The sequence below is a fragment of the Bos grunniens genome, chromosome 25 (genome assembly GCF_055505025.1).
Source record: "Bos grunniens cultivar Pamir isolate PY7600 chromosome 25, Bosgru_T2T1.0, whole genome shotgun sequence".
Taxonomy (NCBI): Eukaryota; Metazoa; Chordata; class Mammalia; order Artiodactyla; family Bovidae; genus Bos; species Bos grunniens.
Genome location: NC_141189.1, coordinates 10683585 through 10690302, shown reverse-complemented (window position 1 = coordinate 10690302; position 6718 = coordinate 10683585). Strand labels below are relative to the sequence as shown.

The window sequence follows — 6718 nt, the reverse complement described above, 5'->3', positions numbered from 1 at the left end:
CTCTAAACACTTAATGTCAAAATTGTTTGGGTCGCTCTTTATGGAGTTCCTGAAGCGTCATGACTGAAGCTATCATTCTGACTCTCTGTAATAATCACTGCTCAATTTTCCGGCCGCAACGGATCTCTGACGGGGCTCCAGTCAGGACCGTATATTCACAGGCTTCACTCTCATTTCCTCCCTGAGATTCCGGCTCTGGGTGGAGCACTTGATTTCCCTCATTAGCAATGTCACTTCCACCATCTCACGTAGTACATCATCCTCACATGAGCTCAGGGCTGCCCTTCCAGGAGCATCCCCAGCTCCTAGAGACTGGGAGGAGCCAGAGGTGGTGGCATGGGGGACGCTGGGTTTCCATTCAGTTGAAATTTGAGCCAACACAGCTTTGACACCTGCAGGCACCTACCCAGAGATGCACACCCAGAGAAGGAAAGGAACTAAAGACAGAGCAGCTACAGAGGGAATTCACCTGGATGGTGGGCTTGGACTATGGAGAGCTGGCAATGTAAAGCTGGAATCTGGAGATAGCCAACAACATAATCAAAAATTGCCATAATATTATCTAACACTTATTAAGCCCATTCTGTATGTCAGATACTATTTTAGGTACTTTATGTGAATTAAGTCATTTAGCTCAAAATATGATTTTATCAAGTAGCTACTGTCATTTCCCCCATTGTACAGTAAACCAGGGCAGAGAACTGAATTCAGGTTTGACTCAGCTGAGACAGGTATCCACGGAGCAATGATCAAGTGAGTGGAGGCTGGCGAAGGAGTTTTAAGACACTGACAATACTGGGACTTGCTTGGCAGACCAGTGGTTCGGATTCTGTGCTCCCACTGCAGGAGGCATGGGTTCAATCCCTGGTCAGGGAACTAAAATCCCACAACTAAGATCCCACTTGGCATAGCCAAAAAAAAAAAAAAGAGAGAGAGAGAAAGACATTGACAATACTGAAAGTTGTAAGACTTGGGACTGAAGGTTTGATATCAGATGCCCGGCAGCAGCCGGGGGGAATAAAAGGGTTTAAAACTCTGGAATGAATGAAGAGAAAGGAGCCAGGTAGTGGCTTGGGCTCCAAGCAAACAAATTTGAGCCAAGATTAGTTTCTAAGAGGGGATGGGTGAGGCTCACTCTCACCAGGGGGGCTTGGAGCAGTCTGGTGGAGGTGGGGAGACTGCAGCTCTGTGGTACTGTGGATGGCTGGTCCCAAGGCCAGAAGGGACAGGCATGAATTTGGGGGCCACAATAGCCTGAGATCCCACCAAAGGTCTCAGAGCCACTCTGCCTGCTCAGGAACCCATGGCCTTTGGGCACCCACAGGGTAGGATGTCCCTACCTGGGACCCCACGCTGATAAGAACTGTGGCATCATAGCCAATCATGGCCTCTGTCTTTGATGCCACAAATCAACGAGAACCTCCTCAGAAGGGTGGTGGTCCCGGGCCACAGGTCGATGGAGCCCTGGCTGCCCCACCAGCTCTGTCCAGGTGCTTTTCGGAGGCTGGTTCCCCCTACAAACCCACTGTGATTATGGTCCCAGGCCTCACCATCAATTGCTTGACAACTAATTCCCTTAGCTGCTGAGGGTCTAAGGTGGGTCCTATTCCAGGGGTTGGTGCTTCTTAACCAGAAGCTCTTAGACTCTGAGAAGATGTTAAGGGAGAGAGAATGGCGCTTTAGTAGGGGACAGAAATGCCCCTGGGGATCACTGCTGGGTTGGGCACAGGTCTGCCTTCCCAGGGGAGATCTGAGCTAAATTTTCTAAAGGCATCAAAGTGCCCACTTCAAGCCTTGCTGACATATGGTTGGAAGTAGAACCATCCAGAGGAAAGTGGGGAGGAGCAGCACAAGCAGATGTAGCTCTTCACAACCAGGGAGAAAAGCAAGTCCAGCTGGTGCTCTGAGATTCCAGACCTCTGTGACTTCCCTGCCTGTGTTACTTATGCCTTCTCAGAGTCTCACAATGATTGGCTGCAGAACCACCCAATCAGGAAGAGGCTGTGGTTTGTTCCCAGAGCCAGCTGGGAGGGCAGGCTGGAAGAGCTGAATTCCCCTCTGCACCCATGCTTGGGAAAGACGGAAAGCCAAGAATGACTGTACAGGTACCAGCGTGTGCGCTCAGCTGTGTCTGACTCTTTGCGACCCCATGGACTGTAGCCCACCAGACTCTTCTGTCCATGGGATTCTCCAGGCAAGCATACTGGAGCCGCTTACCATTTCCTACTCCAGGGAATCTTCCTGACCCAGGGAACAAACCCATGTCTTCTGCATTGGCAGGCAGATACTTCACCCCTATGCCACCTGGGGACCCCATGGGTGCCAAAACTCCCCTTTAATATTTGGAGCCTCCACAGTACTTTGGGCCACCCTTGTTGCTTAGACAGGAAAGAATCTGCCTGCAATGCAGGAGACCCAGGTCTGATCCCTGGTCAGGAAGATCCCCTGGAGAAGGAAATGGCAACCCCCTCCACTATTCTTGAATGGGAAATCCCATGGACAAAGGAGCCTAGCGGGCTACAGTCCATGAGGTTGAAAAGAGTCAGACACGACTAAACAGCTAACACTTTCACTTCATTTCTAGTACTGCAGGGTCACCTATTGATGGCAATGACCAGCCCAGCTGCCGCTGTCTCAGGCATCATTCCCTTTACTCTGGTGCTATATAGAAGCATGGGAACAGGCAGTGCAATGTCTTCAGCCTGAATCAGATCAGAAGAAAAAAGTGTTCACCAAGCTTCTACAGATAAAGCTTGTGATGATTTAAAAATACATTTGCAAAGTCTTTGATACGCCTCAGACTTTCTTCTCCCTGAACACAGGCTGTGTGTGTCTAACACATCAACTGCGACAGAGCAGATACCACGTGACCACCCAGGCTAGATTCAAAAAGCCAATACTGGGACTTCCCTGGTGGTCCAGTGGTTAAGACTCTGCACTCTCAATGCAGGGAACCTGGGTTCGATCCCTGGTCAAGGAGCTAGATCCCACATGCTGCAACTAAGGGCCCATATGCCGAACTAAGACCCGCTGCAGCCAAAAAATAAAAAAACCACACCAATACCATTTCCAGCTGACTCTCTCTTGGGACATTTATTGTTGAAATCGAGCCTCCATGTTTTGTGGACGCCTTTATCTAGAGGCTGGATATAGGTGTTCAGCCCACAGCCTAGGGAGGGTCCCAGCTGACACCGTCAACAGCCATCAGCAGGTGAGTAAGCGAGCTTTTGGCGGGGGGTGGGGGGGCGGAATCCTCCCAATCTGCAACCTCTCAGTCACCCCAGGAAGATGCCAAGTGGAGCAGAAATGAGCTGTCCCTGCCAAGCCCTCACATATGCGGTAGTGAAAGTGAAAGTTGCTCAGTTATGACCCCATGGACTATGCAGTCCACGAAATTCTCCAGGCCAGAATACTGGAGTGGGTAGCCTTTCCCTTCTCCAGGGGATCTTCCCAACCCAGGGATCAAACCCAGGTCTCCCGCATTGCAGGCAGATTCTTTACAAGCTGACCTACCAGGGAAGCCCTTATATGTAGTAGATTCATGAGCAAAACAAGTGTTGTTTTAGGCACTAAGGGTTGTGATGCTAACAATGGGGAACTGGAGGGAACTTTCCTGGTCATCCACTGGTTGGGACTCCAAGCCTCCAGTGCAGAGAATACAGGTTCAATCTCTTGTTGGGGAACAAAGATCCACATGCCACATGGCCAAAAAGTAAATAAATAAATTGGGCCAACATATAAAAAACAATACTACTAAAAAAATAGAGAAGTAGAAAAAATGTCCTATCCCTGTGTTGTACTCCTGTCACCGGAGAAGCCCTACCCTATACTAAAGAATGATATGAGCAAGGGAACCAGAATGTAGGGGCCAGCGATGCCTTAATGTTTCTCTCCAAGGATCTTACCCGGCATTCTTCTTCCAGATGACTTCGGTATCTTATATCCAAGACATGATATACTAAGCTCTAAACAACTGTGCCACCTTAAGACTGTGTTCTGGGGAATTCCCTGGTGGTCCAGTGGCTAAGACTCCATGCTCCCAATGCAGGGGGCCTGGGTTCAATCCCTGGTCAGGGCACTAGATCCCACATGCTGCAACTCAAGACCTCATGGATGTCCAAATATAATGAGCAGTAAGTTACACAAATCTTTATCAAATAGGGAAAGGGGTCTTTTTTTTTTCCCCTAGGTTCTAATTATCAAGTGCTGAATAATGCAAAACCAAATTTCCTGGAAATCGAGACTATCTCCAGATGACCTTCTCTTTAAGCGAGGAAAAATGGACATCTGATTTCCTCCCTGCTATTTTGAATGTTGTGTTGCCCACAAAATTCGTATGTCGAAACCTGAACTCACAGTGTGAAGGAGGTATGACTTTTGGGAGGTGATTAGGTCGTGAGGGCTGACCGCTCATAACTGGGTTCACTTCCCTTATGCAAGAGACCCCAGAGAGCTCCCTGACTTCTGCTAATGAGAAGACTGCCATCTGTGAACCAGGAAGTGGGTCCTCACTGCCAGCACCTTCATCTTGGACTTCTAGCCTCCAGAATGACACAAATCAAATTTCTATTGTTTACAGACTTCCCTGGTAATAGAGCAGATAAGACTACCTGCCAGTGCAAGGGACACGGGTTCGATCCCTGATCTGAGAAGATTCTATATGCTGAGAATAGTGAAGCCCCTGAGCCACAAATACTGAGCCTGCACTCTATACCCCGCGAACTACAACCACTGAAGCCCGAGCACACCTGGAGCCCCTGCTCTGCAACGAGAGAAGCTACTGCGGTGAGAAGCCCGAGCACTACAGCTAGAGAACAGGCCCCGCCTGCTGCTACTAGAGAAGACTTCACACAGCAGTAAAGACCCAGCACATTCAAAAACAAATAAATAAAATAAATAATTTCTTTTTACATTGCTGTTGTTTATAAACCAACCAGCCTACGGTATTTTGTTATGGCAGCCTGACGGACTGCCCCTTATGGTGCTTGGTGTGTTATTTTTCTCTCTGGGTTCTTATTTTCTCACCTATAAAATAGGAATAATTATAGTAACTCCATAGTTTTATGAGGGAAAAATGAGTTAACATTTGTAAATGGCACATATCAGAGCTGTATTTTTTTAGTCAACTCTTAGCATGAATCTTTTCCAAAAACTGGGAGATGGGGGAAGGGGCAGATTTTATTTCTCTGTGTTAGTTCATTGTCACGTGTTGTTGTTCAGTTGTTAAGTGGTGTCCAACTTTGCAACCCCATGGACCGCAGCCCGCCAGACTCCCCTGTCCTTCACTATCTTCTGGAGTTTGCTCCAATTCATGTCCATTGAGTCAGTGATGCCATCCAACCATCTCATCCTCTGCAGCCCCCTTTTGCCTTCAGTCTTTCCCACCACCAGGGTCTTTTCCAATGAGTCGGCTCTTTCACATCAAGTGCCCAAAGTATTGGAGTTTCAGCTTCAGCATCAGCATCAGTCCTTCCAATAAATATTCAGGGTTGATTTCCTTTAAGACTGACTGGTTTGATCTCCCTGCAGTCCAGATACAATGAGTGTGTATTATGATAGAGAGGGATGGAAGAAGGAAAGAAGGAAGGAAGGAAGGGGGAGAAGAAATAAGGAAGGAGGGAAGAGAAAAACAGACAGACAGGGGAGGCAGGATAGAATACAATCTGACCCTCAACCTAAGCCACTCCATAGAGACAAATCACTGTCCCCCTGCCCTTTCGACCAGAGAGGTAGTTGGTCCTATCTGAATGGAAGTTCCAGCCCTTAACTAGATTTGCTGAGGATTTGACTGATCATGACCAGTCTTACTTTCTCATAAATCAAAGCCTAGGAATAATTCTAACTGTGCATAAACAGAAAATATGAAAATTAATGCTTGCAGGAACCTTATTGAATTTTGCTGTAAACCGATTTCCGTGACATTTATGGCATGTTTTGTGCACTTGTGTGTGGGTCCCCCCCCACCTCTTTATACTTTGTTTTCTATTTTCTTTTTCCTTTGGCTCAGTTTCAGAGAGGCTAGTTATCTGCACATTCATCTCCAAAATGACCTTCCTTTCTTGAAACGCATGTCCTTCTGTTTGAAATAAAAGGTCGTAAACTTGTCGGGCCCATCAAAGCCATTACTATGGCAATTCACCACAGGATTGTGATTATTAACCTCTGGATAAACAGGCAGGCAGGGAAGATGGATGGAGAGGGATAAGCCTTGTGTTTATACACATTTATCTTTGGTAATTAGCCATCTGGGGAAAACTGCAAATACAGGCAACAGAAATTGATTTATCTTCAAATAATAAGTTTTGCTTTACAACAAGGTCTAAAAGTGGATCCTCTCAAGTGCTAATTTTGCATGTCACTTGCACGCTTTAAGGATGAAAGTAGTAATTACCAGGCCTTTCATATGCAAAAGTAAGGTGGTTGAGGAGCAGGCTGGCTTCATCCACCAGAGAAAAAGATGCATTTCTCCGAGACATTCCAGTTTCCAGAGGCCTTTCTTAGGTCCTAAAGGCTGTATCTCTCTGGAGGTCCAGGGCTACCCACGTGGAAATCAGCTGCAGACATGTGCCCTGGAGAACAAGCATCTCTGATTCCAGGAAGTCTCCCATGGGCATCGACCAACCTTTCTCTGAGGATGTGAAGGGTCACGGCCAGGAGAGGAGCCACCTCAACCCTTGACATGCACAGCCGAGTGAAGCAGGGTTCTTTGGCAGAGCCA

General features: G+C 47.5%; 1 non-coding gene across 1 annotated transcript; it reads left to right on the top strand.

Moving 5' to 3' along the window:
- Positions 1 to 2907: 2907 nt before the first annotated feature.
- Positions 2908 to 2980, top strand: TRNAE-CUC (transfer RNA glutamic acid (anticodon CUC)). The gene has a single exon. It is a non-coding gene; the product is annotated as a tRNA-Glu (tRNA).
- The last annotated feature ends 3738 nt before the right edge of the window (positions 2981 to 6718 follow it).